The 14,987-nt window shown below is 41.3% G+C and overlaps 1 protein-coding gene across 4 annotated transcripts in view; it reads left to right on the top strand.

The window, feature by feature from the left end:
- The first annotated feature begins 3,685 nt into the window (after nt 1-3,685).
- Nucleotides 3,686-14,987, top strand: part of LOC123994656 (caldesmon, smooth muscle-like) — a 53,440-nt gene continuing 42,138 nt past the window's right edge. Inside the window, exon 1 of one of the 4 annotated variants that reach the window (XM_046297524.1) lies at nt 3,686-4,026. The gene's annotated coding sequence lies outside the window, so the exon portion shown is untranslated. The remainder of the gene's footprint in view (nt 4,027-14,987) is intronic. The other 3 variants (XM_046297522.1, XM_046297519.1, XM_046297518.1) reach the window with 3 other exon arrangements.

Consider the following 14,987-nt stretch of genomic DNA (forward strand, 5'->3'; position numbering starts at 1 on the left):
TACACCCTTGGTGACAGGCAGTGGCTGAGACAGCAAATGTTCTAACTTTATAACCAGGTCAAAGACCCCTCAAAGACACCAATAGTCCTTAGCCGGCCCACAAGAATGGAATGGTCTACCGTATCAAAAACTTTGGCCAGGTCAATAAAATAGCAGCACAACATCGCTTAGAATCAAGGGCAATGGTGACATCATTGAGGACCTTTAAGGTTGCAGTGACACATCCATAACCTGAGTGGGAACCAGATTGCATACCAGAGAGAATACTATAGACGTCAAGAAAGCCAACACTTTTGATAAACAGGGCAAAATAGAAATAGGCCTATAACAGTTAGGATCAACTTGATCTCCCCCTTTAAATAAAGGACTAACTGTGGCTGCCTTCCAAGCAATGGGAACCTCCCCAGAGAGGAGAGCCAGGTTAAAAAGGTCAGAGATAAGTTTGGCCATTATAGGGGCAGCAACCTTAAAGAAGAAAGGGTCTAAACAAACTGACCCAGATGTTTCTTTGGAGTCAAGTTTAAGGACCTCCTTTAGCACCTCGGACTCAGTAACCGCCTGCAGGGATAAACTTTTATGGGGCCAACTTTTTTTCTACGACTACAAATCGTTTTCTACACATGACAACTTTTTCTATACACATGAGAACTTTTTCTATACACATGAGAACTTTTTCTATACACATGATAACTTTTTCTATACACATGACAACTTTTTCTATACACATGACAACTTTTTCTATACACATGAGAACTTTTTCTATACACATGACAACTTTTTCTATACTCATGAGAACTTTTTCTATACACATGATAACTTTTTATATACACATGACAACTTTTTTTCTACGACTACAAATCGTTTTCTACCATGATAACTTTTTTCAATGCATGAGAACTTCTTATCATTTTCTTGTCGTAAATCCCTGCCAAAAGTCAGGTGACCTAAGTGCTACCAAATACAGAGTTGCAGGTTAACCATCTCTGTCATGTTTGTGCAAGTCTCTCTTATGTTCAAAGCGTTATGCCAGTCATTTTACTTAAGGCCCTTGATTTACAAATACAAATCAAAAGGTGTTTGTTTGTGGATAGCGAATTACATTAGTGGAAAGCCATTTTTATTTGTGACTTGTTGATTTACATTTGTGGAAAATGATTTATATTTGTGGATCGTTGATTTACATTTGCAAATATATTTGGCATGATATTGATCCCATAGACCTGGTCCGCATAGATCAAACGTGTATGTGTTTGGAGGTGGAGCTCATTAGAATAATTCCCAGCATGATTTGAAATGGTTTGTTTTTACATTTACATTTTGGTCAGTCAGCAGATGCTCTTATCCAGGCCGACTTAGTGCATTCAATTAAGGTAGATAAATAACAGCATATCACAGTCATAGCAAGAAAAATAAACATTCTGTAACGGTTACTGACAATGTTATTGTAATTGAAGTGGTGTGTTGATTTATTTAGTAAGGTATACTATTGTGAATAGCATCATTGATAGGTTCATGCTTTTGAAAAGTGAGTTTAAGTATTCAGAATAATGGACATTTTCAGAATTTTGTTGTGACATCCATATTCTAAAATCCTGATCAATTTACACACTGTACCATAATGACAAAGCAAAAACAGAATTTTAGAGACATTTGCACATTTATTCAAAACAATCAACGGAAATACCTTATTTACATAAGTATTCCGACCCTTTGCTATGAGACTCAAAATTCAGCTCAGCTGTATCTTATTCTATTGATCATCCTTGAGCTGTTTCTACAACTTGATTGGAGTCCACCTGTGGTAAATTCAATTGATTGTACATGATTTGGAAAGGCACACACCATAAGGTCCCACAGTTGACAATTCACGTCAGAGCAAAAACTGAATCATGACGTTGAAGGATTATCCGTAGAGCACCGAGGCAGGATTGTGTCGAGGCACAGATTTGAGGAAGGGTACCAAAACTTTTCTCCACAGTGAAGGTCGCCAAGAACACAAGAGCCTTTATCATTCTTAAATGAAAGAATTTTGGAACCACCAATATTCTTCCTAGAGCTCGCTGCCCTGCCAAACTAAGCAATCGGGGTAGAAGGGCCTCCACTAATCAGACCTTTATGGTAGTGTCCAGATGGAAGCTACTCCTCAGGAAAAGGCACATGACAGCCCGCTTGGAGTTTGCCAAAAGGCATCTAAAGACTCTCAGACCATGAGAAACAAGATCCTCTGGTCTGATGAAACCAAGATTGAACTCTTTGGCTTTAATGCCAAGCATCATGTCTGGAGGAAACCTGGCACCATCCCTATGGTGAAGCATGGTGGTGGCAGCATAATGCTGTGGATATGTTTTTAAGCAGGAGGGACTGGGAGACTTGTCAGGATTCAGGGAAAGATGAATGGAGCAAAGTATAGAGAGATCCTTGATGAAAACTGTCTCCAGAGTACTCAGGACCTTAGACTGGGGCAAAGGTTCCCCTCCCAACAAAACAAAAACCCTAAGCACACAGCCAAGACAACACAAGAGTGGCTTCAGGACAAGTCTTTGAATGTCCTTGAGTAGCCCAGCCAGAGCCCGGACTTGAACCCGCTCAAACATCTGTGGAGAGACCTGAAAATAGCTGTGCAGCGACACTCCCCATCAAACCTGACAGAGCTTGAGAGGATATGCAGAGAAGAATGGGAGAAACTCCCCAAATACAGGTGTGCCAAGCTTGTAGAGTCATACCCAAGAAGACTCGAGGCTGTAATCACTGCCAAAGGTGCTTCAACAAAGTATTGAGTAAAGGGTCTGAATACTTATGTAAATGTAATATTTCTGTTTTTTTTGTTTTTTTATATAAATTTATAAAAAACTTTTTTCTTTGTCATTATGGGGTATTGTGTGTAGATGAGGGGGTGGGGACAATTTAATACATTTTTGCTGTAATGTAACAAAATGTGGAAAAGGTCAAGTGGTCTGAATACTTTCTGAATGCACTGTACACATGACCGATGGGAACAATAATGAATATTATATTGCAGTCTTCAGTTGGCTCCTCTTTCTTATATTAAGAGGCTTGAACAAGTATTATTGTGCTTACCCTGAGAACATTTGTAAATTAAGTATTTAGAAATGTCCAGAAAATATGTATTTTCACCTTTCATTTAGCACCTAAAATGCACCTGATTTCAACATATGGAAAATACGTATTTTCGAGTCCGGAAAATGCTAATTTTCTCCTTTAATTCAGCACCTAAAATGTACCTGACGTCAACATCTGGAAAATACGCTTTTCAACTTAATTTTGCTTAAAAGTTGTTGGAAAAAAAGTTCACAATGGACCAGAGAGATGATAAACTCAAACAAATTGATTTTTTTTAAAGTAGGCTATTACATAACTGATTGAAGTAAGAATGTTGTCTAAATAACGTTTAAAGGTGCCCTGCAATACCAAGTCTCACTTTATTACTTGGTTAATCCCGAGTAATTATGAAACTGCTGAAATTGGGGATATTTTGAGTCCTTTCTAAATAGCTTTTACACCAGTCTCTAAGTGTTTGTTTGAGCAGAAGTACCCTTTTTCGCCAAGATTAACATTTCACATGATCTTTCCTGACAGAGGCTTTTCTTTCAGAGGCCCCTTGAAGGATAACAAAAGAAAGGGCATTCAGCAAATCAGTTTTGTCTGCTTAGATTATTTGGGGTTGTAAGAACTTTCAATGTCGGCATTTATTTCCTCACTTTTTTACGAAGTGATGGCCTGAGTTTTTGACTTTTGACATCGTTTTTTTTTAAATACATAGGTTAACTAAGCAGCACTTGGACCAGACTAAGGGCAATGCACAGGGCTCTTCAGCTGTAAACATATGAGAGATGTGTGCGATTATGTTTTGAAGGGAGGGGCTTGCGCTTTGTAGTAGCCTATTATTGAATACCGTGGAGCAGACCGATCCGAAGGCAGATTCTGTCTCTCTACATTGACTGGCCTGCTTCGTGGTTGTTTGCTAACCCGGTGAAAGAACAATCGTTTACTTGCTGAACTCAATAGGTACGTTTTGCGCTTCCGAAGTTGTTTGTGTTGTTTATCCAACTTGGTGAAATTTGCGTAGTGCTCATGATTACAACTTGTGCAATGATCTTTTTGTGCTGTGCGATGCTGCAATTGATTAGATATGTAATTTTAAAATTATAGATTTCTACAGCAAACTACACAGGGTGCACACACCCAGCAGTTTCCTAATAATGTGGCTATCCTGCGGTTAGCATTTTTTCAATAATTTAACTTAAACTATAAAGAATTAAAGAGTCGATGTAGATGATTTGCGCATTGTAATCAAATGTGGTTGTTATCGAGTATAATATTTTATGCCAAATCACTTTAGAAAACCTATTACCGATCTGAATGTGAATTCTGGAATGTCCCCGCTGCCCCATGCCATAGATTATTATCAGACAAATATGAGGCAGTCTCCAAACTCATGGAGTGGGATGTGAGCCAGATCTATCTCCCTTATAATAGACAATACATAGGCTGCATATCAATTGACAATTTCAGGAAACGTGTAGTTGATTTAATTAAATCAAATCAAATCAAATGTTATTTGTCACATACACATGGTTAGCAGATGTTAATGCGAGTGTAGCGAAATGCTTTTGATTGGTATTTGCCAGTGGGCTAACTCTAGGATCAATTATACCTACAGTTAAAGTCGGAAGTTTACATACACCTTAGCCAAATACATTTAAACTCAGTTTTGTGCAATTCCTGACATTTAATCCTAGTAAACATTATCTGTCTTAGGTCAGTTAGGATCACCACTTTATTTTAAGAATGTGAAATATCAGAATAATAGTAGAGAACGATTTATTTAAGCTTTTATTTCTTTCATCACATTCCCAGTTGGTCAGAAGTTTACATACTCGATTAGTATTTGATAGCATTGCCTTAAACAGTTTAAACTTGGGTCAAACGTTTCGGGTAGCCTTCCATAAACTTCCCACAATAAGTTGGGTGAATTTTGGCCCATTCCTCCTGACAGAGCTGGTGTAACTGAGTCAGGTTTGTAGGACTCCTTGCTCGCACCACTCCAATACCTTAACTTTATTGCCATTTTGCCAAAACTGGAAGTATGCTTGGGGTCATTGTCCATTTTTGGAAGAGCCATTTGCGACCAAGCTTTAACTTGATGTCTTGAGATGTTGCTTCAATATATCCACATAATCTTCCTACTGATGATGCCATCTATTTTGTGAAGTGCACCAGTCCCTCCTGCAGCTAAGCACCCCCACAACATGCTGCTGCCCCTGTGCTTCACGGTTGGGATGGTGTTCTTCGGCTTGCAAGCTTTTTCCTTTTCCTCCAAACATAACTATGGTCATTATGGCCAAACAGTTCTATTTTTGTTTTAGGTTTGAGTCAGGTTTGTAGGCCTCCTTGCTCACACACACTTTTCAGTTCTGCCCACAAATATTTTATAGGATTGAGGTCAGGGCTTTGTGATGGCCACTACAATACCTTGACTTTGTTGTCCTTAAGCCATTTTGCCACAACTTTGCTTGGGGTCATTGTCCATTTGAAAGACCCATTTACGTCCAGGCTTGAACTGATGTTTTGAGATGTTGCTTCAATATATCCACATCATTTTCCTCTCTCATGATGCCATCTATTTTGTGAATTGCACCAGTCCCTCCTGCAGCTAAGCACTCCAACAACATGATGCTGCCCCCGTTCTTCACTGTTGGGATGGTGTTCTTCAGTTTGCAAGCCTCCCCCTTTTCCCTCCAAACATAACGATGGTGATTATGGCCAAACAGTTCTATCAGACCAGAGGACATTTCTCCAAAAAGTGCAATCTTTGTCCCCATGTGCAGTTGTAAACCGTAGTCTGGCTTTTTTATGGTGGTTTTGAAGCCGTGGCTTCTTCCTTGCTGAGAGGCCTTTCAGGTTATGTTGATATAGGACTTGTTTTACTGTGGATATTCATACTTTTGTACCTGTTTCCTCCAGCATCTTTACAAGGTACTTTGCTGTTGTTCTGGGATTGATTTGCACGTTTCGCACAAATTACGTTCTCCTCTGAGATAGAACGTGTCTTCTTCCTGAGTGGTATGACGGCTGCATGGTCCCATGGTGTTTATACTTGCATACTATTGTTTGTACAGATGAACGTGGTACCTTCAGTCATTTGGAAATTGCTCCCAAGGATGAACCAGACTTGTGGAGGTCTACAATTTTTTTTCTGAGGTCTTGGCTGATTTCTTTTGATTTTCCCATGATGTCAAGCAAAGAGGCACTGAGTTTGAAGGTAGGCCTTGAAATACATTCACATGTACACCTCCAATTGACTCAAATTATGTAATTTAGCCTATCAGAAGCTTCTAAAGCCATGACATAATTTTCTGGAATTTTCCAACCTGTTTAAAGGCAGAGTCAACTTAGTGTATGTAAACTTCTGACCCACTGCAATTGTGATACAGTGAATTATAAGTGAAATAATAGTTGGTAAACATTTGTTGGAAAAATGACTTGTGTCATGCATAAAGTAGATGTCCTAACTGACTAGCCAAAACTATAGTTTGTTAACAAGAAATTTGTGGAGGTTAATACATTTACATTTACATTTAAGTTTTAATCTTATCCAGAGTTTTAATTCACCTTATGACATCCAAACAGCCACTTTACAATAGTGCATCTAAATATTTTAAGTAAACTTTATCCGATCTTATTCCTTAACTGTCTATAAATAATTAATGACTCCAACCTAAGTTACAAATGCATTAGTTTTAACTGGATAATACCCCAAGTTATGAAGAACAAACAAACCAACATCCTCCTTTACACAAAATGAATAATTTTTCACTTAAAAGCACTTTCCTTTGATTTGCTCTCATCCCTAAATATTTGGGATGAATATAATTGGACTTTCTCCAACTGTAAACTGTGGCCTTGTGCTGTGGCGTGGGATTTTACTGTCTCTTGTAGACGAATACTAGCTGTCTTCAGTTGCCTGAGCCAAGGGATGTCATGAAAGCAAAGGAGCCATCAGGTCAGATCCTCTCCACTGGGGGTCCAACTGACAGCCGTGGCCCTCATCAGGGATAGGCTTAACCATCTGTACTGGGTTGGCTAGAATCTTTATCCCTACGTAGGTCTAGCTGATGCTACACAGGACCAGCTGAGCCCAGTTAAACCATGATTAATCGGAGTAATCAACTTGATATCTAAGTTTATCAAAGCACCAGGAAACGCTGATGTTATAATGGGCTGTAGAAGGCTACTTTACTCATTGATTCAACACTGTCCAAACAGTGTGTGGTATTCCAAGAACCTTGTCTCTCTCTTTCTCTCTCATCTCCCCGCATTGTGGTACAGTAAAGCATTGCAGTGAGATGTGCAATAACTCCAAATGAATCCACCCAAATAGTTTGGGCCAACCACCACCTCTTTCAACGTAGTCTATCTCGGCCTTCCATTTGATCTCAGGTTGATTACAAAGCAGTTAGTATGAAGTGAGTGAATGGTAGAAAAGGGGGGGTTCGGGGGCTATGGAGCTGCAGAATGCTCCGAGCTAGACAGCACAGTAATTGTCCATGAAGCTGTATCTGATAACACTGCAGTGTTTGGAGAATATGAGGGGAATGCCCTTGTCTTATAAGGAACAGATTGAACCTGCTGACAGACGATTGATATAGCCTTTGGAATGCATAACAGCCGGGCTTATTTTTTAGTCTCTTTCTGCCTCTTTTTCTGCCTCTTTCGGCTACTTTTGTTTAGCGTATAAAGAGCCTGGGTAATGTGCTGTGCTGTATGGAGAGAGAGAGAGAGAGAGAGAGGGAGAGGGAGGGGGGGGGGGGATCTGGAGGTAATTCTACACAGTGATAACAAGGGTTTGGCTAGGGCCCGGGCAGGATGTAGGGAACACTGCCCTGGGTTTCCGGAGTCTGGTTTGCCCTGTGCATTACAGGCTGTCGTTACTCTGCTCTCTCTCTCTGCCCTTCATTTACAGAATGTTTCAGGATCAGTTCTTCCATAACCTTAAGCATGACTCAAAACGACGTAAAGATGGGCTTCAGACCAGTGAAGGGAGGAGAATACGCCCTCGAGGACTAGAGAAGGGTGTTTAGGTCTAGTTGGCCGGAGGTTAGAACATTGGGATGGGACTTGGACATAGACTTGAGGCTTGACCCTGGAGCATGCGATAGATTGTGGCCAAGGGCAGGGCTTTGATGCAGCCTTTGGATTCACAAACAATATAGTAGATCCCCCCCCCCCCCTTAACTCTACTAGATAACTTTTCATTGCTCTCCGACTGACCTGAGCTACTTGTGTTCAAGCTCCCTGCAGGTGTGAAAACACATATTCTACTCTGGAATTAATACCACTGTCTTCAGGGTTGAGAAGCTGATACAGTTATTAAGGACAATGTTAATCCAGGCACTCTCTCTTTCAAGGAGTGCCTGGAGACACTGTGGTTATGAGGGAAGGCTATTTGTTAGACACAGTATTTGAGAGAAGGCTAGTTGAAGCATAATGTCTTTTAAAGGTGGCGTCCTCTTAGGATTCATGAGAAATGTCTCGTTTTATTTTTCACTCTGAGTCTGGCTGCGTTTTACAAAGGCAGCCCAATTTTGACCAATCACATCAGATCTTTTCATGTCCGATATTTTTCAGAGCTGATCTGATTGGTCAAAAGACCAGTTAGTGGAAAAAGATGAGAATTGGGCTGCCTGTGTAAATGCAGACCTAGAGTTTTGCAGTGCCTCTGTGGTGCGAGGCAGAGCTTTAATCCACTGCACTATTCAGTTCCAGAACTCCTTTATATCTCTGCTGCAGCCTACAGTTACTATTACCGCCACTGAGAGAGGCTGCCAACTAAAGTTAAGTACGAAAAAAGAGAACTCGCATCGGAAATTGTGTAACATAAACTGTTAGTTTTTGTTATTGCCATTGTTTACCGATAATATATTCAATTTATGTTTGTCAAATGTTCTGCAAGGAGCTCTAAATTATTACATGTTGACATGTAAATCCAAACGCACCCAGTGTTCTCAGAGTTCGCCAGAGCATATTTTCTGGTTTGTCTTATAATGGACAACTTGTCTGTCAAGCATGTTTTTGCCTCGTTCAGATTATTGCCACTTGGGTTGATTTTATGCAGATTTGCCACCTCAAGATATATTTGTGGGATCGAGGAGCCATCTTTATATGCAATTGGTTACACAACAAAGATGTCTCTTCTTCATCTCTGATCAAAAGAGTCAACATCATCAATGTCTCCAAGGGAGAAGTCTAATTGGAGCCCAAAGCTCAAATTTGTGTCCTCTCGACAACTGTTCCCGTGGCGCGTTCAGTTAATTTGAAGTGGAGGATGATTGACATGGAACTAAACCTCAAGTGATTCTGCCCTGGACTCTGGCCACAGCATACTCACTGTTATTTATTTTCTGCTTTGAATATGATAGCATGTAATTTGAATGCACTGTACCCAGAACCACACAGTAAGTTGGAGCACATTTGGAAAATTTGAGAGAGGAAAAAAAAACAGGAATCTGCTTAACTCTTAACTGGTGACGATCAAAAAATGGGCGCAAATGGGGCATTCCTAATTTGTGAAGTAAGAGCGGCCAGCTGAAACTGAAACTAGATTTTGTTTATTTTGGACCCAGCAAATATGCAATAACTGGCTTACAGATGTTTTGTTAGTAATATATAATCTTTCCTCTTATGGCATGAAATCCTCTTTGTAATTCAACTTTATATTCTGTTTGTTGTTCTTCATTACCTAGCCAGGTTGCAATGGAAAGGTTCTGCATTGCATTAGAACCCGTGCCATACCAGGCTTGTATGTCTCCTCAGTCCTTGGTATGGATAGACTCTGGAAGTAGTCGGACTCTTCTGGGGAACGAAGAGTTTGGATGATGAAGAAGAACGCTGACACTCGTTCTTTTCGCTGTGGCTCAGATTAGAAGGCCTGTTAGATCAAACCTCTCCCACATTTCTCAGACTTTGAAGTGCTATCGTTCAAGGCCAGATTCCCTAATTGGTAGCATGGCAGACTGTTGATAATTGGCACATTTATCCATCGAATGCCAGTTGGCAGGCAGCGAGGCCTCCAGAAGTCCACCAGCTGTATAAGGATATTTTCACATCCAACTCACTCACAACACAACCAACTCTCTTTTTAGTGGATGGGAGATGGTACAGGAACCCTTGGCTTACTCAACCCAAGTCTTTTATAAGGTAAATGTTTTTGCCCCAAAGTATAGATTTCAAGGTTGGGGGTGATCGTGGGAGTGTGAGTTCAGTTCACTACCCCGAGACTCATACACTACTACTTATGTCATCCTCCAAAGATGTCTTCTGTTCAGTTCCCAAAACAACGACGGGGCTGAAAGTGTGTAACATTGTTGAGCAAGCCTTTTGCCCCTGGGCTTCTTTCCTCATCTGATAAAACAAGCACAGGAAATGTCTCTGCGAGCTGATTTGCTCTGTGTTTTCCTTTGGCGTCTACCCACAGGGACCACAGACATGCCTAGTGCTTCAACCAGTCCCCTGGCACTAAGTCTCTTCACCCCCCCCCCCTTTTTACAGACAGCTAACATTCCTCCTTCTCTCCCTCCTCTCTCTCTCCGCCTCTCCTCGGCCCCCAAAACTAAACAAACATAGCTGATCAAGGCCTTAAAATCATCTTTTTAAAAGTCTCATATTTTAGGTTACTGGGGGAATTAAAGGTCCTATAGGTAATATAGTGAGGTAAATCCCAACAGTGTGTGTGAAAGATGCTATTGCGTGGAGGAAGAGTGAGGTCATGTTTTTTTGGAGATGGAGAGAGAGTCTATGAGTAGGGACACGGGTTTGAGGGAACAGACGTGTGTGTGTGTGTGTGTGCGTGTGCGTCTGTGTGTGTGTGCACTTAAAAAAATAAAACACCCGCAAATTTAGTTGCTTCAACTAATTATTATTAAAAAACTGGTTCCACATATTTTTGGGGGGTTTAGTCAACTTTTTGGTCAAAGTGTTACCTGAACGTAATATTTTTAACAAATGCTGTCTTTGATCAATTTGTCTCTTATGCTCATTCAACTGGAAATGATTATTTTTGGCATCTTAACTTCCAATGTTTTCAACTTACATATTTGACACACATGATTACATTGTGCATGTTCATTTACGGAGTAATTGTTATTCAACATGTCCTCACCTGGGATTGGAACTCACAATCTCTTGGTTCACGGCATTACAAGCTTCCTGCTATTCCACCATGTTTGTATCAATTAATCAGACTATTCTCTCATTATTGAATTGATTAACTTATTTAAGCAATTTGAGCTTTTTCTGTATAGTTCTTGGTGGGGCATATGACAATTTTGTTTTTAATGTTATTCCTTAATCACTATGATAAAGTGTACTTTTTAACAGATCTGAGGTTTACTTTTAAGTCCAATGTGTAGGAATACAGGTGAAATCGGTTATTGACACAGACAAGGTGACGTAGCTGGAAGATTAGACCGCTGTGACTGGAGTAGTTGTGAGTTCAAATCCCAGGCGAGGACATGTTGAATGCTAATTACTGAATAAATGTAATTATGTATGAAAATGTTGTATGTCAAAATCACTGTGTGTAACTAGTTCCACAGCCCAAAATAACAATTACTAGTTGAATGAACATATGCGGAAAATGTAGCAAACGCATCAATTTTAAGTTTACTGAACTTTTGCCTATGTTTTCTCGTGTTAAAACCAGTTACTTTGTAATTTGTGTGTGTGGTACTGTATGGATGGTGGAGGTGGTGAGTGCGATGGGGAGTGCGGGGATTTCATGATGAATGCTGGCTCTCATGGGACAGAGCAGCTGGAGGAATCGGGGCTCTTAGGTAACAAGGGGATTTACCTTTCGTATACAGCCGTTTGGATTTACCTCATGCTCAGACACGCAGAGTGGTGTCTTTTAATTCGAGAAACTGGAGGATTTGCGTCATTGAGTTCTCCGATTGACATCAATGGATGATTTGTGTGTCTGTGAGATCTCGAGTTATGCAGGCTTAGGGTTCTGGAGACAGGATTCTGCACTTTATTGCTGACTCTCCGTACTGTGAGAGCACACGAGAGATGAGGATATTGCTCATCTGTGTGTCACACAAGTCTAGGCTCTGACTGGTATGACACAGGATGCTGATGTGCTGCGCTAGTTGTAACACTACAGTACTTTGATTAACACTTTAGCTGGAGTCAGTATGTAGTTACCCCCCCTTTAAAAAATAAATAAATAAATTATGTAACAAACTTTGTCGGTTCATTGTGCTGCTTCAGTTCAAAAGATGTGACTCTTGGAACTACAGTGTCAGTACTCTTTAGACTGGTTGGATCATTCTGACCTGTCTGGATCAGGACTACAGTTTCTGACAACGCTCTCTTTGCACAGCAGCTAGCCGAAGCCATGACCGCTGCCATTTCTCCTGTTGGAGTCAAGTGTCATGTTTTTAAAGGTGCAGACCTTTTTTTTTTATATATTTTTTATTGTCTCCAGTAATGTTACCCACCTGAATTAGCCAGCCCAGTCTGGGGGTCTGCGTTCTGGCTGGTATTAGGAGCAGTAGTAATGGTCTAAGAGTTTATTGAGTGTACTCTGTCCCTCGTAATCAGAAGCATATTCAGGCGTTGACATACAAGCCTCTCAGGGTTGCTCAGGAATGTATTACAAGCAACGAGAGGAGCCGAGCAGATCTCCCCTTCCAATTATTTTCCTATTCACATGTCATTGCTCCATACAGAGGAAGGCAATGGAATCTGATTTAAAGCTGAAGATCAAAGCATCTAAAATGGCTGACATGGAGGATCCATCCCCAATGTAGCAGTTATTTTGTGTGTGTGTGTGTGTGTGTGTGTGTGTGTGTGTGTGTGTGTGTGTGTGTGTGTGTGTGTGTGTGTGTGTGTGTGTGTGTGTGTGTGTGTGTGTGTGTGTGTGTGTGTGTGTGTGTGTGTGCGCGTGCGTGCGCATTACTGTATGTTGTGTTTCTCTCTTTCTCCTGGCACCTGATCAAAAGTTGTGCACTATATAGGAAATAGGGTGCCCGTTGGGACGTTACCACTGCCTTTTGACAGGGGTTTTAATCAGAGCTCCTCTGCATGGGAGAGAGGCTGAGTGTCTTACCTCATAAGAGACCTGCTCAAGGTGATTGGGAGAAACCATCAGTCATGTTATTGTTAAACAGCCCAGGTCTAGGGCAATGGGTCTGGTGCTAATGGCTGTTGAGGTGCTAGCCAAAACTCTGCTAAGAAGGGACAGATTCGGATTCATGCTGGGTTTCAACTCTCCTGCATACACTTGTAGGAAGCTAGCTGATGTATTGCTTGGTCCAAATATTTTCTTAGTGAAGTAGTTTGACAAGTATTACTATTTGAAAATAAACCCTTCTACCTAACAGGCGGCCATCTTGAATTAAAGATAAAATGATGAGTAGGCCTAATTATTTAATGGAACAAGACCCGATCTGTAGCATCAACAGTCTGACAGACCGAGAAAACCGACTAACAAATTGAAATGCAAAAGGAAGTGGCAATCAGTCAATTCCACACATGCCAAGATGAGGACACTATGTCAACAAAACAACAACTCTAAACAAGCAACTCAATAACAAGTGTGATGCTAGGCTACCCAAAGACAATGGAGCAAATCTGCTAGGCCCCGCTGCTTATTTACGCAATGCACGGTTAGACTAAACGAAGTGAGCACGCTCATTAAAGGAGAGTGAGCGCTTCTTAATTACAGGCCCGTTAGCGCTAATGGCTCTCCTCTCATCAGATGAATGCAGACATCTTCATGAGGAGGAGCGTTCTGCTAGCTAGCTAAGAAAAGACTAGGCTAACTGAGTGAGTTGGGTTGAATAGAATGTACACATGCGATTGGGTTTGGGGAGAGGAGTGGAGGGGATGGGAGAGGGAAGGGGTGTGGGCGTATGACGTTGGGTGAGATGGGAGTAGATTTAAAGGGTTGGTTTGGTGGGTGGGTGTGAGGTAGTTGAGTAGGGTAGAGGGTTTGGATGAATAGGGGTGAGGAGGGTAGTAGAAGGGGTTCGAGATTTAGGGATGGATTGGGTTGGGTACTAGGGGTGAGGGTAGAAGAGAAGGCGGGGGGGGGGGACAAGCTGGCTGGCCTCATTAAGCCCTGCTTTAATGAACCCAGCAGCTGAGGGGAAAAGTAGAACAATGAAGGCTTGTTAGGGGGAGGCCTGTGTCAATGTCTACCCCAGGTTGGCGTGTTCCCTGGGACAGAGAAAAGGATGTCTGAATGCTCTTGTCGCTACAGCTCTGTGCCACCCGTTTACTATGACAGACATCTGGGGGACCACCTTGGATAATGAGCAGCCATTAGCTCAGGTTAAAGTTAATGACCAGTAATGGTACACCAGCCCTGCTTGGCCCGGAGTTTGAGCCCGTCTGAAATGAAATACCAGTCACTCAGGCTCAATACATAATAAACAGAGGGAACAGGCTGGAAGTGAATAAGGTGTGTGTGTGTGTGCTTGTTCAGAGGTGGCACAGGTGGATGGGTATCATGTGAGAAGGAGATGGTTTTCCTTCTGAGCAGATTACTAGCAGAAAAGAAACCTGGGGGGGGGGTTGGATTTGTTCCCATTGTACTTAAGTTTACAGAGTCATCTCAATTCCAGTTTTGCCATTAGCTAAAACGGAACAAACCCCTATAAATGGGAACCTAAGCACTCTCCTAAAGCCGACGACTTAATTATTTCCAATTTCATGGTTGTCTGAGACGTGTTATTCTACTAGGTTTGGGAAGTAGACGCTTTAAATAACGTACATTAACCTACAAAAGCTGAATTTTTATCCTTTCGTTTGGCAGTAAAAGTTGCCTCACGTTGAAGAGGAGTGATGCTCTTATCTAGAGTTGTGTCAGTGACGTAGCGTTAGGAGGCATGTAAAAAAAATACTTCATAGTATAACTGAGGCAATGCGCCATTGTACAAAAGTACTTAAGACACTCACGAGAG

Source organism: Oncorhynchus gorbuscha, linkage group LG14, assembly GCF_021184085.1.
Source record: "Oncorhynchus gorbuscha isolate QuinsamMale2020 ecotype Even-year linkage group LG14, OgorEven_v1.0, whole genome shotgun sequence".
NCBI lineage: Eukaryota > Metazoa > Chordata > Actinopteri > Salmoniformes > Salmonidae > Oncorhynchus > Oncorhynchus gorbuscha.